The sequence below is a fragment of the Protopterus annectens genome, chromosome 9.part0, assembly GCF_019279795.1.
Source record: "Protopterus annectens isolate FY-2018-M chromosome 9.part0, PAN1.0, whole genome shotgun sequence".
Taxonomy (NCBI): Eukaryota; Metazoa; Chordata; order Ceratodontiformes; family Protopteridae; genus Protopterus; species Protopterus annectens.
The window spans coordinates 835,470,919-835,491,463 of record NC_056743.1 but is presented as its reverse complement, the minus strand read 5'-3'; the positions used below and the strand labels follow the sequence as shown (position 1 = coordinate 835,491,463).

At 41.1% G+C, this 20,545-nt stretch overlaps 2 protein-coding genes across 2 annotated transcripts in view; both read left to right on the top strand.

Annotated features, from left to right (window-relative positions):
- ZBTB9 (zinc finger and BTB domain containing 9) overlaps positions 1–20,545 on the top strand; it is a 251,104-nt gene that overhangs the window by 18,689 nt on the left and 211,870 nt on the right. The window lies entirely within an intron of this gene.
- LOC122811581 (uncharacterized WD repeat-containing protein alr2800-like) overlaps positions 11,220–20,545 on the top strand; it is a 1,490,464-nt gene continuing 1,481,138 nt past the window's right edge. Inside the window, exon 1 of the mRNA XM_044083513.1 lies at positions 11,220–12,233. The gene's annotated coding sequence lies outside the window, so the exon portion shown is untranslated. The remainder of the gene's footprint in view (positions 12,234–20,545) is intronic.

Below are 20,545 nucleotides of genomic sequence, written 5' to 3'. Positions count from 1 at the left end.
CCTGGTGAGTGGAACATCAGTGTGCCTGACTATAGAATCACCTATGACTAGAGTGTTGGGTACGTTATGCCTTATGGACTGTAGTTGAGTGTCATACTGAGTATGTGGGCTATGTGCCATTTGGGTTGTGTTGGGGGGTGGAGGTTGCTTGCATTTCTGCTTTGGAGGTCTCTGTTGTTTGAGCAGATTTGTATTGAGAGCCTCCGCAAATGTAGGTGTGCGTTTTGTGCTTCTGTGTGTGTGTTTTGGTGGTGTAGGTTTTGAGGGACTATGTGATGAGTGTGGTGCGCTGCAAGTGTTTACCTTCTCCTCTTGACTGTCTAGGCCAGTCTTTGGTGAAGAGAGCTTTGCTTCCAGTTTGACTATATAAGTGCATATCTCACAGGTCATAGTGTTGGGTGGTGGGAGGAGAGGGTTGTCTGTGTACATGAAGCAACTGCTGCATTGTCTCAAGATGCCCAGATTCATCAGGTAGACAGGAGAAAACACCGGGAGCTGACCTTTAGACATGCCTGAATAAGTGCTTATTTATTAATAGTTCAAAAACCAGATCAAGAACACCAGATATTGTAGCCCATGAAAAGAAGACAAAAGTAGCATTGATCATTGAAATTGCTACACCTAGTCACTACAGTGTCTTATGTACAGAAAGATACAAAATCATAAAATACCAGGATTTACAGTCAGAAATGAGGGCAATGTGGAAGAAGAATACCCAGACATTTCCAACAGTAGTAAGAGCAATGGGTCTTATAAAACAGAATTTATAATCATACTTAGCTATGTTACTGATGCATGTAACTATTAATTGCAGGAGTCAGTTCTGGGCACACTGCAGGTGCTGTAAAGAGCATTTGTGGCTAACATCAAATATTGAAACAATACTAATTTCATGAATTTTAATCGTACTTTGACTGAGGAATGAGGTCCATTCCTATCGTGATATTAGAAACCCAAATGACTTTTAGAAATTATTTTATTTATTTATTTCCAGTTTGATGACCGGGGAAGTCCACTGGGCCAAGCAGAGCCAATTTTCAGTGGAGGCCTGGGGAGAAAATCTCCAAAAGCAGTTAACAGAATATAACATAAGTAAAGTATGGAATATACAGTATATAAAAGCATAAATATATAATTTAAAATACAAATACAAAATCAGGGCATATACATTTAAAAAAACATAAATGTTAAAATACAGATAAAGTCAAAAGTCCTACAAATAATATAATTAAAAGTACAAGTCATAAAATGTTTATACAAGTTTAATGTTTGTTCTAACAATAATGTTAGTGATCAAAGGTGATAGCAGATGAGATTGAAGGGAGGTTTGAAAAAAATGACAGTGTAATTTAGATGGGAAGTGAGCTTGAACAGTCCCATTTGGGAAAGGGAGTACATGTGGTTCTCGGGGACTGCAGAGAACAGAAACACCACTATGCAGGAATTATATCAAGTAGCCCATTCCCTGTGGCTCTAGAGGCCAATGATTGCACCCACATTTATTATTTACTTACTGATATTTATTTACTGGGTAGGTCTGACTGGGCACATGTGCCTTTTTACAGAGGAGGCCAGGGGACAAAAGCTCCAAGGTATCATATTAAATGCAATCAGTATCTACAGTAACAGCTACTTTACTTCTAGCCAACTTATGCACCTCGGATCTCATTTTCTGCCATATGGTTCGGACATAGGTCACAAAACTCTTGAGTGAGCATTTAATATTTTTGTATTTAGCTGTTTTTTTTTATATATAATTCTTATACTTGGTATACCTTTCTATTCTTTCCTTTAACCCTTTTATATCTAAGGTTGTAATATTATCTTTTTACTCTTAGACTATTCTTGATTACCATTCCTGGTATTCTATCCCTTTATAGTACTTTTTAGTACTCTTTCTTACATTACCATTGTTGGTAATTTTTTTCTTTATACTACTAAAAAAGGTTTTCTTCCTTATTCTTTCATTACTTTCCCTATCTACATAATAATGTCTGATAAACTTTCAAGGTTTAAAAGATCTGTGGCCTGCAGCTACAAAATTCCCAATTTCGATGCACATTCAAAGTGCATGCACTGTCTAGGACCTTCTCATCTAGATTTCAATTGCAACATTTGTAAGGGATTTAAATCCTGTGTCTTAATTGACCATAAGAATGAGCTAATTCATAGGGGCTTGCTGTCCTGAAAATCTGCATCTACGGCCTCTGGGGCTCACACCCCTAAAAGGTTGGAGAAAAAAGGAGATTCTCATTGAAAATAATCTAGTAAGAGATCTCCTGATTGGATACCAGCTTCTACTTTGGCTCCATCCTCAGAGCCACCTCTCAAACAAGCTAAAAACTCAGATCTGACTGCTTTGGTTCTGACAAATCACCCCAGATCCATTCTCCTCAATTACTGTTAGAGCTGGTCACCTCTCTGCTCCCATTGCCCTTTTTGGCACAATCTCCTCATCACCGCTCAAGTTCTTCATCCACGGCCTCATTCATTTGGTCTTCCAAGTGCCTATCTGAAGCAGATGTGAACAGAATGATAAGGAAGTTTTCTCAGGATGCAGATACAAATGGGAGTTCTTCCAGCTCCAATCCAATTGAGTCTGGAGACCCTTGTTAGTACTACACCTCCGATATTAGCTCCTTCTCTGATCTGACCTTTGGTTTTGGATCCATTGGATCTGAAAGTCCAGGAGTTGTCTGCTTTGGATCTGATGATGTTGGCATCTTTGAATCCAGTGGTGTCTCTGAGCTGTCTGGCACTGAGTACTTCAGAGACAAATGACTCTCAGAGTCTTAGCATTGACACTGACTATGGGGTGTTGTGTTCAATTTTGAAGTTGTCAGAGCCATCTCTGTCCCTTGGAACTGCAGTGCTGGACAGCTCGGTTCCGACTACCTCCTCAAGTAGTTCACCTGCGAGGAGAAAGAAGCCAGTGGTCCATAAGCCTGCCTTGTCAGATCCATCGGTTTCTCTTTCTTTCAGTCATTCTGCCTTTGAGGTAGTGGAGAGAACCTTCTCTGTTCCTAGAGTTCAGATTCTCTACCCTCTTCGGCTCTGACTCCCCAATTCCATTCGATTCTGCATCCAAAATCTCAGTCATCCATTCCACTGGGACAGCCAGCCTGAACCAGTCTCCAGGCCACCCAACAAGGTATAGTTATCTCATCCGATATCTCCTGCAGCATCCCACCGACGAGGTTCCTAGGAAGAGGAGGTGCAAAAAGAGGCACTGAGGACACTGACTTTAATGAAAGGGAAGTTCTCCCAGATCACCACCCAAACATGTCTCATATGGAGACATCTTAGAACTTATAAAACAAAAGGGTGGTTGGTTCCCCAATAACCCTTCCTAAGAGGAGTTGGTGTTCCTGGAGGCCTTCAGCACTGGCCCATCTATCTCCTGGGTGACTACATCCACTGATGAGCTCATTGATTTAGTCTCTCAACGGGAGTGGAAGGAGCCAGTCATGACTAAGCCAATTCCTAAGAGACAAGAGAGGATCCTGGTACCACTTAAGGATACTGGATACACTGGTGTAAAGGAGTGCCTGTTGATGCCATGGTCATAGCAGTGGCCACTAAGAAGGAACTGGCAGAACAAAGTTCCTCTGTCCACCCCTCCCTATCAGGGAGTCTAGGGTGCTGGTTTGGGAAGCATGTCTGTGCTTCAGCAACCTTCACCCTTAGGTTGCTGAATTATTTGGCACATTTTACAAGAATACAGAGGGATTTGATCAAAGAGCTTTACAATCTCTCTGTCTCTCTGGGACCATATCCTCTGAGGTATAGAATACTATTTCCTTGTGGTTGGCTACCTTTCAGTCTATTTCAATTTCATATATGAGGCTTATCTCCCACATGGCTGAAGGTACCTCACGGGTGTCGGGTTCAGGCATTTCCTTCAAAAAATATGCCTGGATGTGCTTGACTTTGTGTAACCTTTCAAATCTTCTTTTGTCAGTGCTGCCTTTGACAGAACCTCATTATTTGGCCCCAAAGTAAAAGACACACTCTCTAAGTGTGAGCAGGAAGGGAAAACCCTGTCTGCTGTGAGTGTACATCTTTCGCCTCCTTAACGGACCTTTTCTAGGAACTAATGTGGTAGATGGAAAATGTGGTTCAAAAAAGTTCCAGGGTCCCTTCCAAAATCCAAGTGGATACAGTTCCCCCAGGGGCAGGGAGGAGGAACTCAAATTGAAAATACCATTATTGCAGCAAAGGTGGTCTGCATAAGTAGAGATCTAGGGATACTTTCTCTTACAGATCCTATCAGTGCTCCTGAAAGGAGGCCCAATTGTCCCTCTCTGGAGTCAGTTGAGGGTCGTTTATCCTGCCAACCGGATAGCCAGGGTAGAAATTCCAAAAGATACATGGGTGCGGAGGATAATACCCAGAGGTTATACAATACCATTTTCCCATTCACCCCTCAAGTATCAAACAAAATCCCTGATGTTCAACCCAGTCAGAGGGAAGCAGCATCACTAGAAATAAACAATCTGCTAGAAAAAAAAAAAGAGTCATCCAAGAGGTCTCTCAGGACAAGAAATAGTCTGGAACTTATTCAAGATTATTTTTAATACCCAAAAAGACACGGGACTGGAGACTAATCTTGGATCTCAGCAAACTAAATTGATCAGTTCAGCATACAAAGTTATGGATGTTCACAGTTCAGTCCATTCTGCCTTTTCTGCACAAGAATGACTGGATGTGCTTGATAGATCTTCAGGATACATACTATCACATAAAAATAAACAGATGATCCAGAAGATATCTACACTTTTGGCCTGCAGGCAGTCATTACCAGTTCAGAGATCTGCCTTTCAGTCTCACTACAGATGCCAGGGTGTCTACCAAGTGTATGGCAGTAGTTTCAACTCACTTGAGACTCCAAGGATTCTGATTGTTTCCATATCTGGATGACTGGCTCCTAACCACTTCGACCAGGCATTAACTAATTCAAGCTCAGGACTACTTACTCCAGTTGTGCTCTTGTCTGAGGATTTCTGTCAATTACAACAAGCCTCAACCCAAATCAATTTAGATTTTGGAATTCATCAGTGATCTTTTCAATACGGTCACACAAATAGCTTCTCTCCCTTTGTCCAGGATTCAAACAATTCACTTCCAGGTCAAAAAGATTATTCAAAGCTCTTCTTTTTAAGTTCATCTGATACTCCAAGCATTGGGATACTTGTCAGCGACAATCACTCTTGTACAGTTGGCAAGGTACCATATGAGGATTCCTTAATGGACACTCGCAACTCAGTGGTCAATTCTCCAACAACCTTTATCTAGTCAAGTCAAAGTAATGCAAGCTTGCAAAAATTACCTTCTATGGTGGATCCATTCCAATTAAATACAAGAAGGCCATCCTTTTGTTCTCCTTCAACCCAAAGCCACAGTGACCACGGGCACCTCTCAGATCAGTTTGGGGGGGCACGTCTTGAGAAGGACAGTCCAAGGCACATGGTCCCCTGAAGAGGCCAATACACATATCAATGTCCTGGAGATGAGAGCTGTCCTCCTACCATTGCAGGCCTTCCAAGACACTTTCCCAACTGGGACTGTTGCTATTCAGACAGACAATATGTCTATGGTCTGGTATATCAGCAAAGAAGGGGGAACCAGATCTTACCCTCTTTGTTGAGAAGCTATGAGAGTATGGCAATGGGCGATCTCATCCAGTTGCTTTCTGATAAGCACATTCCAGGGGAAGTCCAACATAATTGCTGACAAGTTAAGCAGGTCTAGTCTAATGCATCATGACTGGTCTCTCAACATGAAGGTTGCGGAGAAGACTTTTCGTTGATAAGGCTAACCATGCTGTGATCTTTTTGCATCTCCTCTCAAAAGCAAGTGTAGCAGGTTCTTTGCCCTGATTCTCCCGGGGGGGGGGGTCCCCTGAGGGATGCTCTAGTTCACGTTTGGCTCTCCGGTATCCTTTATGCTTATCCCTATTACTCCTAATACCCAAATTTCTACAGAAAGCCTCTCGATTGAAGAGCCACGTTATCCTCATTGTCCCGTACCAGCCTCATTAGATCTGGTTTCCCTTTGTTTGGCCTCATCGTCTACATCCACCCTAGATTCTGGATCCAACTCCAGACCTACTGCCTCACCCCACAGACATCCCTCATGCAAACATTTCAGGCCTCAAGTTGACTACAGTTCCATTGATAGCTAGACAGCCCAGGCTCTCCTCCCTGTGTGTCACATTCTGTTATCATCCCACAAAGCTTCCACTAGAAAAGTCTACAAAAATAAATGGAAAAGATTGGTTTTTTAGACTCATAAAAATAATTTAGAGCCATTTTCAGCACCGATTTCTAAGGTTCTTGACTTTTTAGCTATGATTTTCAGTGACAGGGCAAGCTTTGCAACTGTCAGAGTACAGTTAGCAGCCACTTCCAATTTTCATATTTGAGTAAATAACTCGACCTTAGCTTCCTCCAAGCTTTGCTAAACCTTTCTAAGAGGAACATATTTACTTATACCTCCCCTAAAGGATCCTACTCCTCCTTGGGATTTAAATGTTGTTCTTCTTCAGGCCTTAACCCAACCTCCCCTTTGAACCATCAGCTAAGCCTGAACTAAGATTTTTGACCTGAAAGACTATTTTCTTAGTTGCTATTACTTCTGCTAGAAGAGTGTCTGAACTTCAGGCTCTTTCTTGTAAACCTCATTTAATTTTTAACAAAGATAGAGTCTCCCTCTCTCCTTCCTTTCTACCTAAGGTGATGTTAGACTCTAATATTAATCAGGTTATCAACCTTCAAGTCTTCTTTCCAAATTTCTCAAAACAAAGGAGAATATGCATTATATATATTGGATGTCCACAGCCAGTTGCATTTTTACCTTCAAAGAACCAAAGAATAGAGGGAAATTCGAACAAGTATTTGTTTCATTTTCTGAATCAAAATTAAACAAACCAGTTTGTAAAGCGACTTTAGCCAAATGGTTAACTGATTGTATTACCTTTGTTTATGAAAATGTGGGTTTTTCCTTTACCAAAACTACCAAAAGCCCACTCCACCAGGTCTATGGCAACTTTTTCAGCCTTTTTGTCTAGAACTTCCTTGAATAATATTTGTGCAGCTGCAACTTGGGCTAATCCCCATACCTTTATTGCTCATTACAAACTTGATGTGGTCTCTAGGGGAAAAGCAGCCTTTGGCTCAGCTGCACTCAGGAATATCCTTCCATAGAGACCTCATGGGATTTAGGTAGCTGGGGACTCTGTCCCAACAGTTAAGGAATGAATGAAAATGACATCAGATAAAAATGTTATGTACTCACTATAACATTCCATCTGTGTTGTCCATTTTCATTCTTCCTAAACTTCCCTCCCACCAACTCCCTCCTTTGCTTTACTCCTTGAAATATTGAAGGATATTGGAGGAACCACTAATCCTTTGTTTGAGCCACAGATTCCATTATTTCCTGATTTTCCACTACTCTGTAGGTCTATGGGTAGCAAACTAGATTTGAGGTATGTAAGGTAACTAGGGCATTATGGTTAAAGGGAAGAGCTCCAGATTTTCTGTTCTACGATCTGGAAGAAGAGGCCAAGTCAGATCCGATGACTGGATCTAAACCCAACAGTTCATGAAGAATGAAAATGGACAATACGGATGGAAAGTTATGGTGAGTACATAACTTTTTTTCTATGTAATGGCTTGGCCTAAATCCATGCTGTTTTGTGGAAAGTAACATTCATTGTTAGCTGATCAATTGTATGTGAACATATTTTTCAAGTATTTTAGATTGGGCAGACAGGTTTGCTGTACGTCTGTAGTTTGTCAATTCATATTGTTTGCCACCATGCTGTAAAGGAATAACAGATTGTTTCCAGGGTGTGGGGACTATTCCTTCTCGGAAAGAGCAATGTATAACTTTATTTATTGGGTATGAAATGGGTTCTGCATCTAATTTGAGATATTCTTTTAGTAGGTTATCGGCTGCAAGAGAGATGGGTTTAAGTTTTTGAATATTCTTTTTTAAATGGTGGTAGGAATTGTGGTAAGTGAGAAGGTAGTAGAGTCAATGTCTGCATCGGGTCTCAAAACACCCCTAAGTGGGCAGTATTTCCACAGTAATCCACACCCATTATTGCTTGCATAATCACACTGTCACAGTACAAGAGACATGTAGTTTAACTCAGAGAAGGAAAACAAGAGGTTACAATTTGTTAGTCTGCCCAAACAAGTAAATTTTGTGAGACAGATGGTTTGATTAGCAGAAAATATGAATTTTCAATGTTGTCCATAAGGTATAATGTCTTCATAAGATATAGATGAGACTGAGGTACGTCAACAGCTACAGACTACATTTTAGACACAGCATTATGGTTGCAGCTGTTTCTTCAGATGTCCTTACATTGACTGCTGCAGTAGTCCTTACAAATGGAATTCCCTGCCATGAAGCCCACCATCCGGCCAGTTTACCAAAGTCTACCATTGCTTTAAGAAACGCTAAACATCACATGCACACTCCTTGCGTAGGGTAGAACATAAAAGTGATAGTCACGCATACCATCCTCAGAATTTGTTTGCTGCCAGTCCGAACACTGTTTTAACCATTGGTCTGTTGGCTCCATCCATTTTTTTTACCATTTTTCCTCTGGTATGGAAGGTGGATGCCCTCTCATTTCCTTGGAAGGGGATGTTTCTTTATGCATTCCCTCCACTTCCTCTCATTCCAAGAGTCCTGTTCAAGATTCAACAGGATGCTCCCAAAATCTTGTTGGTGACTCCCTTTTGGCTGCGACAGCACTGGTTCCCTCCACGTCTGCATCTAGCCAAAGACAGTCATCACAAGTTACCTCACAGGGTGGATCTCCTCACAGAAGACAAGGGGTCTCATCCATCCCCATCTGTTCATATTTCAGCTGACACTGTGGGTGATAGGTTTGTGATCCCTCATAGACATCTTTTTTTTCTGAGGATGTGCTGCAGGTCCTGCAAGAGGCCAGGAAACCTACTACTAGGAAATCCTACTTGTCTAAATGGAAGACGCTTTCTATTTGGTGTCTTTCTCATGACTTGGACCCACTTTCTGTGGATGCTTATTTGGTTGAGTTGCTCAATGCTGGTTTGGCCTATTCTTCTGTTAATATCCACTTATCAGCTCTTTCTGCTTGTCTACCTTTAACTCCCCCATTAGCTCCTAGATGAGGCTAAGTAATGTCTTAAAAGTGTCCTTAATATTAGACCTCCCAGGAAGCTTGTTCCTCCTCCCTGGGATCTGAATTTCATTCTGGAAAAATTGATTCAGGCTCCTTTTGAGCCTGCTGTTTCAGCTTCCTTGTCACATTGTTCTTGGAAGACGGTTCTTTTGTTAGCTCTTACTTCTGCCAGATGGGTGTCTGAGTTGTAAGTCCTTATGGCTTGTCCACCTTTTTTTGATATTTCATGAGGACAGAGTGTCCTTGCATGCTAATCCTTCTTTCATACGGGTGGTTAATGAGTTGTCACTTTCTATTAATTTGCCTACTTGTTTCCCCTCTCTGCTATCCGACAGTGAGAGGGTGCTGCATACCTTAGATGTGCATAGACAGCAAAGATTTTTTTTGGATAAATCTAAAGCTATCAGAAAATCTGACCATTTGTTTGTTTCCTTTCATCCTAGGTCTTTAGGTTTGGCTTTTTCCAAGCAAACTATTTCCACTTGGATTTCAAAGGCTATTTCCTTTTGTTACACTTTTCATGAGATCCTTCCTTCTTCTATAAAGGCTGATTCCACTAGAGCTGTGGCTTCTTCTGGTGCTTTTTTCAAAGGCTTAGACGCTAATTCTATTCTTGAAGCTGCTACCTGGACTTCTGTGCATACCTTCAAACATTACCACTTGGATGCTATCTCCAGTCCTAGAGCTGGTTTTGCTGATGCATTATTCATGGCTTCTTAGAGGGCTCTGCTGCTTCCTCTTCCCAAGTTTCTTCTTTAGCTTTGGCACTCTCCCATTTGTAAGGAATACTGCAGTGGTGAATGTAAGGGACATAGTATAGTTGTGTAAAATCTTACCATAATGGTAGACGTCCTTGCCTTCACTGGTGCAGTGTTCACTCCCTCCCTCCATCCCCCTGGTCTTTTTCCTTCTTGGATGTACAGGTTCTCTTTGGTTTTCCTTGGACTGCTGTTTCTACTGGGGCAATCAGTTCTGAGGATGGTATGCCTGAATGTCACCTTTATGCCCTACCCTATACAAGGAGTGTGCAGGTGATGTTCAGCGTACCTTAAAGCAACAGTAGACTTTGGTAAACTGGCGGAAGGAGGGCTTCACAGCAGGGAATCCCATTTGTAAGGAATACTGCAGTGGTGAAGGTAAGGACATCTACCCTTATGGTAAGATTTTACACAACTGTACTATCATAGCTCTAAACCAATCAGGCATAGCTCTCAACCTTCCATCTCCAAAATGAGGAACACTCCCCTTCATAATGTGGAACAAATTGGCAAAATGTGGAACACATACTAATGGCTTACTAACAACTTCAACTAGGAAGGTCATAGAATGGTTAAAATACGCTGATTTTACTTATAAAGATCTTTTAATGAATTAATATGATTAATTTCTATTTACCGTGGATTTCACTTTAAAAAATTCCTAACACTGAATGTGTGACAGACTCTTTCAATGTGGAACTTATAGGAACATGAACTTTTTAAGACCCCAAATGAAGTACGTTCCTCGTAATGAGGTACACTTGAGAGGTATGCATCAGGGACAAATCTAGAAATAATCAGGGACTTTTAAAATATTAGCACTGTTAACGTGAGACACTGACAGAATACGAGAATTTGAATTAATATACATTTTATTTACTAAAAGAAGTCTATAACTCTAAGGGCGAATTCACCACCCTCCAACAATCACCGGGATTAAGAGTGAGGGACCTAAAATCTGAGTCAAAACCAGGGACAGTTGCAAGGTATGCTTCACATTTACCTGTGTTTCCCAAAATCTACGGCTATTCTGCAGTTATAATAATTAGCGAGTAAATTAATCTGCAAACTACAAAACTAAATACATATAGCTCTACTTTATTACAGCGTTTTACTATAACATCTGTGGAAATGTTTTGAGCAGTTTTCAGTTAAGACTTACTGCCTGCCCCCATCCGTTTTACTAACCACACTACCACAGTCCACAGCGTTTGTTGATGACGTCAGGTCATTACTACCAATATGGAATTCTCGCAGTTGTGGAGCAGCTATATAAAACAAGTACACGTGGGCCTGGCGCTTTAGTTATTACGCGTAGAAGGTTGTGTAGTATTTTAACCAAATCTTTGTATTTGGTATTTTTATGGTTAAACTTAATAATGAAGACTTGCAGTCAGTCAACAATACGAGGCATTAGAGTTTTAGACATTTTATATTTCTGAAAATAGGAGTTGATACAAAATATGAAGTAAATTATAATATTTAAAATGTCCTGACTTTGGGCCATTGCACCCTCACGTTTTTGCCTTTATCCAGAATTCTTGAGTAAAGAAAACGAGAGCTATATTTGAATGATTCTAGTGAAGGACGTTTTGTATATTTGTAATGCTGGAACTCAAAGTATGTTTTACTGGATCAACACAGAAGTTCTGGTCTGCTTCTGTAAAAGTTACATCACTAACGAGTCCCAGCATTTTCTTCTGACGAGCCAGCACAACATTTTGTCTTTTCTTTCTACACTGGCTCATTAAAATAAACCACGACTGCACAACTACCATCAGATCACCTTTTCCGCGGCTAAACCGAATCATACCAATTTACACAGTTCATAGCTAGCAGCTTTGGTCGGTGTTCCGACAAAGTTTACACTAGTGTGCCCTCTACAGTCCCAACGAAGTAATGTGTCATCCCACGGTTTGTCGCTACTTGGCCCTTGGATAAAGGCATTGTAGAAGGTTCGGGGATGGAAGATTTGGAAGGGAGAAACTGTCTTAACCATCGATGTTTGCAGTCAGTGTAAATTACAACGGGAACTAGGTACGAGTTGTGGAATGGTAGCATAAAAGTACTTGCGTGGCAAGAGCTGCTGTGCTTCCCACTGCTATTGAGCTGAGAAGTACTAAAACGGAGTCTGTCACGGTGCTCGTCGATTGGGCCTGTTTCAGAAATTCGCTGTCTGTCGCTGTATTTGTCATTGAACTGGAGCTGACAGTGGGTGCTCTATTCTTTGTGTTTTCAAGTCAAAGAGCTGTTCTGCTGCTTCTTGCCTGGGTGCTTCCCAGATCATTAAGGTGGGTCTCCACTATCCAGTTATTCGCTCTTGCTTGTTGTTTTCTTGAATGACCATCGTCTTGGCAGGGAAAGAAAAATGATTGTATTGACGTAATATTGCAAACATATTTTCCTCATTTGATTGTCCTTTTTGTATGTACTGTAAACACCCATGCACTTTGCATTCATATTCAGGCAGTGCTATTCACACACGCTGGTCAAATGGCAAAGCTTTTATGCTCACCTTGATTACATATACTATGCTTAACTGGTGCACACTGATAACCCCAAGCACATTAAAATATGTAAACAGCTCTGTCTAGCCCTGTATTCTGTATTTACCTAGTAAGTTACCCACGTGCAGTGTTCAGTCCCTATACACGGACTGGAGGACCTTTTTAGTTCTGGCGATATACAGTTGCTCCCTTGCAGTTAGACACAACACCCTTTATTTACAGGCAGTGCATCTGTCTAGAGTGTGTAGATGCTGGAGCACCACTCTTAAACTGCTTCTCCCTCATCCGTCAAGAACGGAAGGGGATATGCTGTGCAACCCACATGTGTGTACCCCGTTGGTAATGTATTTAGTAAGTCGTACAAGTAAGAAAATACTGCATATGAAAAAAGCCTACCCCTCAGCTGTTTCTGATTTTTGCCTAATATTGTTGCTTTGTTGTAAAACTTTTTGGTAAGTCTTTGAAGATTGCGGTCAGTAATGCCAAACAGACATTAGGCTCTTATACTATTACAGAAAATGCGCATTAATGCAAAGCCTGTTGTGCTTTCCCCATTTTAAGTGAATTACAGTAATATTTAACGTCTGTCACTGATTTTGGTCCTTTGCCCCCATTTGTATGCCTTTTGTCTAGAGTGCTTGTGTAATAGAAGGAATACGCGTGTAAACTTACTTTATTTATGTGTCAGTCTGTTAATCAGGCTAGAGCACTGATCTCATTGGACCATTTTCAGATTCAGCCTGGAAAAGTACAGTATGATAACATGAAAATATTTGTGCGTTATTAGGTAGTCAAAAGACAGTATAAGAAAAGCTTATGTGCATTTACAAAACAGTAGTAAACTGAAATTACTGTACACACGTTCTGAAGCATCTCTTAAAATTATTTCAACTTCCATGTGACATTGGAACATGGCTAATCTGCAAGTGCATTGATATCTTGTACTGTCTCCGTTGCTTTGCCTGTACATTTGCTGTTCTTACCCAGGCATTTTTGCAGTTTTCTTCTGTAGTAAGCCTTTTCACATTATTATATATATAAACCATGCCACAAACCAAGTGTTGTGCTTAATATACATTTATTTTTCATTAATTTGGTATAACGTTTACTTTTCACATTAATAGCTGTTCAGTAAAGCAAGCAAAGAGTAACGCTTCTGACTGCCACTCTTTCTTGTTCACTTCATTTACCATATGTTACATAATTCAGCTTTAAGTAGTTGACAACCTCTTGGGTTCTGTTGCTGCAGATGTCACAGCCAGGGAAGCACTTGTTACTGTACGTTGTGGTGTGTCCTAATCATCACATTTGCCAACAAAGTTAGTTAATGTGGCTTGATGGTGAGTGCTTGCTTGCACTGGGCTTGTTTGAGAAGAGACATTTTCAGGTGGGGACTGGAATTTGGTGCAAGAGGATATTAAGTGTCTGTTCATAAGTAAGTGCTAAGCTATCAGTCTTCAGACTATGGCATGCTTAGCCAATAACCACAAGTCTGAATTAAATTCCGTACTATCTGTGAGGTAAAGACCGTAACCATTGTACCAGACTCTCCCCTGGCATTGATTTTCAGAATTTAGATCCTAGAGAAGAGTTAAGATTGTAAAAGATCATGTTTTTTTTGTGACAAGAACACTGATATGTTGCTGTGTGTCAGACAAGTTGTTATGGTACTTATAAAAGATGGTGCATACACATATTCCTACTATTGCAATATCTATAAAAAATGAAATGTTTTATACTTGGATTGGAAGAGTGCATATACATGCTTAACTTAAATACATTTCAAACTGGAGTGCAGTGAGAAACTTTTTTTTTGTATTTTCAGCTTCATATGGTTGATGTCACCTTGAACTAAAATGTGCATCTCTGCTAATGTTATTACCGAAACATTTTCTTACTATACCTATCTTTTACAGCTGTTATTTTTTATAACCATAAAAAAAGATTGATTTTAAAATATTTGTATTCTTTACTCTTTGCAAGTAATGTTCACAGGTTGCCTTAATTAACTGTAATTATTGAGTTGACTGTTTATATCCATAATTTAATGACATAGACATTTTATAATATAATTATATGCATTGACTTAACTACTTTTATTGTATAGTTTCTCACGACTCGAATGGTATTAATTGCCATGTTTATTTTCTCTCCACTGTCCACTGCTTATTTTGACTACTCATTTTCACTAGTCCGACATCTGCATTATTTCCATTCACCTGCATAAATCAACTGACAAAAGCTGATTTAAGTATACTTTTCTCTGCACTTATTTAAGATTATAAATTTGTAGATAATTGTTATATATAATATAATACAGGAAGATAATACTCCCTGTCTCTAGCTGCAGTTAGTTGCCTGAAGTGTGAAAATGTGTAGCCATCTGGATACATTGAAATTGTGTTAACTTAGCCTGGGTGTTTCTGCTTGCATTATAATCTGTGCTGGTCACATTTTGTAATCATTCTGCTCATCTTCTGAGTGGTTGGCTGCTGAGATTCACCTACATAAATCAACTGACAAAAGCTGATTTAAGTATACTTTTCTCTGCACGTATTTAAGATTAGGAATTTGTAGATAATTGTTATAATACAGGGAGATAATACTCCCTGTCTCTAGCTGCCTGGAGTGTGAAAAAATGTAGCCATTTGGATGCATTGAAATTGTGTTAACTTAGCCTGAGGGTTTCTGTTTGCATTGTAATCTCTGCTGGTCACATTTTTTTTTTCGATAATCATTTTTATTATTTTTCAAAACCACAACTGCTGGTCACTATCGTCCGAGTTGTTGGCTGCTGAGATTCACCTGCATAAATCAACTGACAAAAGCTGATATAAGTATACTTTTCTCTGCACTTATTTAAGATTAGAAATTTGTAGATAATTGTTAGATATAATATAGTACTCCCTGTCTCTAGCTGCAGTTAGTCTCCCCCTCCTCCCCCGTTCTTGTTGTGTTAATCTTGGTGGTTTTGGAATTGCCCGCTCCTGCTGTAAATCTGTTTTTGGACACTCCTACTGGGCCCATCTCATTTGCTTACTCAGCTGAATACAGTGAGGTCATATTTTGATTTCAGACACTCCAACCATTCCCATCTCCTCCGCTGTGTACAGAGAAAGCACTTGGGAAGGACATCCCCTATAGCATTTTAATCTGCTCTGTTCCCTCTTCACAAAATAAAAAAAAAATGCTTAAAGTTTCTTGAGCTGCTCTTACATAATTGTCTTCTACCTTAATTTGCTGTTTTCTGTGCTTTTAAGTGTTCAAGTCCTCTTATTTGATGTTTCATAAACTTGTTTTTGTCATTTTTTAACTTATCTGCATTCATTTAAACTGTATTTGCTTTATTATTGCTACACACTTGTTTGCTAGCTTGTACTGCATTACAGTGTTTTTGCTACTGTCATTAGCTCATTCTTTCTAATACAGAGAGAACTTTGAGAAATTCTACCCACTTAACTAAAAAAAAATATATATATATATATATATATATATATATATATATATATATATATATATTTATAAATTCCAAGCTTGTGTTTTGCCTTTCCTGTAATTAGTCTAATCCAGATACAGATTTGATGCATCCAGGACTGTAAGCTTCTATGCCCCAAGCCTTTCTGTGTTGGAGGGAAGCCTTCTAGCTTATCATTGGGAGTGGTAAGCACTAGGTAGCCTATCTACAACAAGATACAGATTCTTAGTTTTAGCACTTGAATTTGCTTATCTGTGCTCAACACTTGTTCAGAACTTGTAAGCACTAAATAAACTACAAATTACTACAGCACTCGCCCTTAGTCATTACCTATAGGAAAATCGTTTTGGTACTTAATTCCTCCCTTGCTTAGAGAAAAACAGCTGTTGTACTCACTTTCCTCACTTGTGTAGAGGAAAATATTTTTTTTTTATTCAGACATGTCCAAGGGTCAGCTCCCAGTATTCTCTCCTGTCTATCTGATGAATCTGGACATCTTGGGGCAATATAGCAATTGCTTCATGTACGCAGACAACCCTCTCCTCCTACCACCCAACACTAACCTGTGAGAGATGCACTTATCTAGCCAAACTGGAGATAAAGCTCTCTCCAACCAAGACTGAACTTGATAGTCAAGAGGAGATGGTAAACACTTGCACCACACCACACTCATCACATAGTCCCACCCAGGGTTGCCAGACGTCCCTATTTGGGCGGGACTGTCCCGGGATCAGCAGCCTGATCCCGAGTTCCCGCCCTGCCGGTTTAAATCCCGGCCAGCCTCCGCTTTGTTTTTTTTTTTTTTTGATTGTCCTGTATACCTGGCATACGGGCCAGTCAAAAATTGCTAAACATGGAGCTTCTTGTGTTCTGCATTAAACACGAGAAGCACCATGTTTAGCGATTTTTTTTTTTGATTGGCCCATATACTGGTATACGGGCCAATCAAAAATCGCTAAACACGGAGCTACTTGTGTTGAATGCGGAACTGCAACGCATTAAACACGAGAAGCTCCGTGTTTAGTGCAGAGCTACCGAGCGAGCTCAGTTCTTTAATGTGGAACTGTGTTCCGCATTAAAGACCTTTTTTTTTTGTCATCACTTGCCGTGAAGACCTTTTTTTTTTGTCTTCACTTGCCGTGAGAGACCTTCTGTTTTTTTTTCGTCCCTACCTGGGGGGCTGGAAATCTGGCAACCCTGGTCCCACCAAACATACACCACCAAAATCCCCACATAGAAACACAAAAACATTCCCGGAGGCTCTCAATAATAATCTGCCCAAGCAACAGAGACCTCTAAAGCAGAAACACAAACAACTTCCCACACCAACACAACCCAAATGACACATAGCCTATAAACTCAGTGTGCCACTCAACCACAGTCCGTAAGGCAAAATGACGTACCCAACACACTAGTCATAGGTGACTCTGTAGTCGGGCACACTGATGTCCCACTCACCAGGCTAAACAAGGAGAAGGTCATTGTTGGGTGCCCAGATCCGCCACATAACCCATGCACTCAGGTCACTCTACAAGTACAAATATGACTGTGTGATTGTCCATGTTGGTGTGAATGACCTGAGATGTACCTCCCTGGACTACATGAAAAGAGACATGGAAGAACTCTCCGATCTTGTAGCCCAGGCAGGTATGACCCTAAACCTGAGTAGCATCCTGCCATCGCCCAGAATGATACCGCAGTACAAGGACAAAATGATTGACTTCAACAATTGGCTAAGCTTCTGGTGTCATTCTGAGGGGATCCCAGTATCTGTTTGCCTGGGATGACATGGTCGACAGACCACGATGCTTTGCCAGAGATGGCCTGCACCTGTCACCCCTGGGATTCCGGATACTGGCAAAGGCTTTTGCCGCCCCTATAGTGCCTTTTTTAGGCAAGGTTCAACTAACAAATTCACCACCATAACAGGAACATGCAAGCAAAAACGTAGGGTAATGCTACTCAATGCTAGAAGTCTAAATCTCAAAATGCACTCACCCGAGGTACTCCTTAAAATGGAGAACATCGATGCCTGTGCAGTGACTGAGACCTGGTTCAAGGCTCCAGGGAGCACTCCTGCATTACCGGGCTATAACTCCTACCACATTTTTCGGCAGTCTAACCTGGACCGGAACACCAGAGGCGGAGGTGTGTGCATATTCATTAAGGATATCCACACCTCTAGGCTAATTGCTCAGCATAATGCAGCCGAGGTTATCCAAGTGCAACTAACTTTGTAAAAAACTGCAATCCAAATTGTAGCTTGCTACAGATCCCCCACCATGCCCCAGGATTCCCACTCCTCTATTCTTGATATTCTGGAAAATATTAGGGTTCAACCAAACACCCTAATATTGGGTGATTTCAACTACCCCACCATTAACTGGGAAAACTACTCATGTACCAACACTTTCGCTCAGCTCTTTCTGGAATTCATAAATTCCAATGCCCTGGATCAACTTATCCACACCCCCACCAGGGGCAACAGTATCCTAGACCTAGTCATTACCAACATGAGTGACCGGTGTTCCACACCTGAAGTCAACTCCTCATTGGTCAGATCGGACCATAAACTAATCACCCTAGATATCCACATCCTGCCCCCACCCCCCTTTAAGGAAACCATGGTAAACAAATTTCTCCAAAGCCAACTTCATGCTTCTTAAGACAGAAGTGGTGAACTTCATGACACCCATGCAGATGGACAATACAGTTATGACTGCTGAATCCTACACAAATGCACTCTATAAGCACTTACAAGAGTGCATGGATTGTGCTATCCCAAACAGAACCAAGACACTATCCTCCAAAAAAAGGAAGCCAATCTCGTGGTCCCCTGCCATAAACTCTACAACAGAAGGAAGAAACTGTTGCAAAAGAGAGTAAAATCCCATGAGTGGAGAAGCTCCCTGGTCAGCCTTAGCAAGAAGCTGTTATCCGTTATAAGATCCTCCAAAGCTAGCTATGAAAACAAGATTGCCAGTGATTCTAAGGACAACCACAAAGCATTCTATAGCTATGTCAAGAATCTCAATGGCAACACCCAGGTCTGCTGTGAGTTACAGCACAATGGCACAAAAATTACAGAACCAACTGATATTGCCAACGTCCTGGCAGATTGGTTCAGTGCTAACTTTACCCCCCTCTCACCCCCCTAAAGGAGGAAGAATGCAGAGTCCCTGTAATCATAACTTCACAGGTAAAAGTAGCACTCTGTAAAGTCAAAAACACAACATCCCAGGCTGCGTTTTACATGAACTTCAGAACGAACTGGCTACCCACCTAAGCACCATGTACAATCATAGCCTCATGTCAGGCTTTGTGCCCACTGAATGGCGTACAGCAACAGTTATCCCACCCCACAAAGGGGGAGCCACCACTGATCCTGGGAACTATCGCCCTGTTAGCCTGACGAGCCTAGTCTGCAAGGCCATGGAACGTATCATCATGAAATTCATAAACAAAGACATTGGTAACCTCCAAACTCTGGACCCCACCCAGTTTGGGTTTGTGAAAGGCAGATCTTGCCTCCTGAACCTGGTCGACTTCTTTGAGGCAGTCACCAAAGCCATAGACGAGGGTAAGGTGGTTCACACAGCCTATCTTGAACCTCGCCAAGGCACACAATCCCCATGTCTGGAATTATAGCTAAACCTCACTAAACTAGGTTTAAATCCCTATGTCACAAGATGGGTTGCCAACTGGCTCACTGACGGAACCCACACTGTAAAAGTTGCATACTCCAAATCTGACTTCAAACCAGTGATAAGTGGAGTACCACAGGGCTCAGTCCTGGGACCTCTCCTGTTTGATATCTACTTCTCTGAAGTACAGGCTAACATAGAAGGCCTGTGGCTAACGAAGTTTGCAGATGATTGCAAACTAGGACGTCCTACAGAAGGGCCTCACTGAGACAGATGCCTAGTGTCAGAGCCATGGCCTCAAGCTCAGTGCCAAAAAGTGCATTGTTATCCCCTTTGGTAAAAACTCTATACCCATGAGCTACCATATAGGCAGCAGTCTTCTTAACACCGAATGTGTGATAAGAGATCTTGGGAACCCAGGTGGACAATAGTCTCCTTTTGATAATCACATTGCCACAGTAGTCAGGAAATCCTTCTACATGGCACACCTCATAACAAAAGGTTTCTCATCCAGGAAAATGGAGGTCATTGTTCCCCTCTACTCGACACTCATTAGACCCATTATAGAGTACAACACCCCTTTTGGAATGTACCTCACAAGGGATCTGCAGCAGCTGGAAAGGCTACACAGAAGTACCTCACAAAGAGAATTACTGGCCTCAAACAGATGCCCTACACTGATAGTATCAAACTCCAACTTTACTCTGTAGCATATCACCTACTCAGAGGCGATCTCTGCCTAACATATAAAGCTGTATCAAACCCAGAGCTGTTGGACATGCTACACCTAAAGAAATCCTAATCCCTCCGAGCTACATGCCCTAGGGACCTAAACCTTGTCACCGCAATAAACAGGACTTGCTGGAGGGATAGATTCCTGTCCTAGAGACTTCCCATACTCTGGAATAAGCTACCCATCTATGTCAAGCAAAGTTCCTCATTAACACACACTTCAAGAAAAATCTTGATGAGTGGAT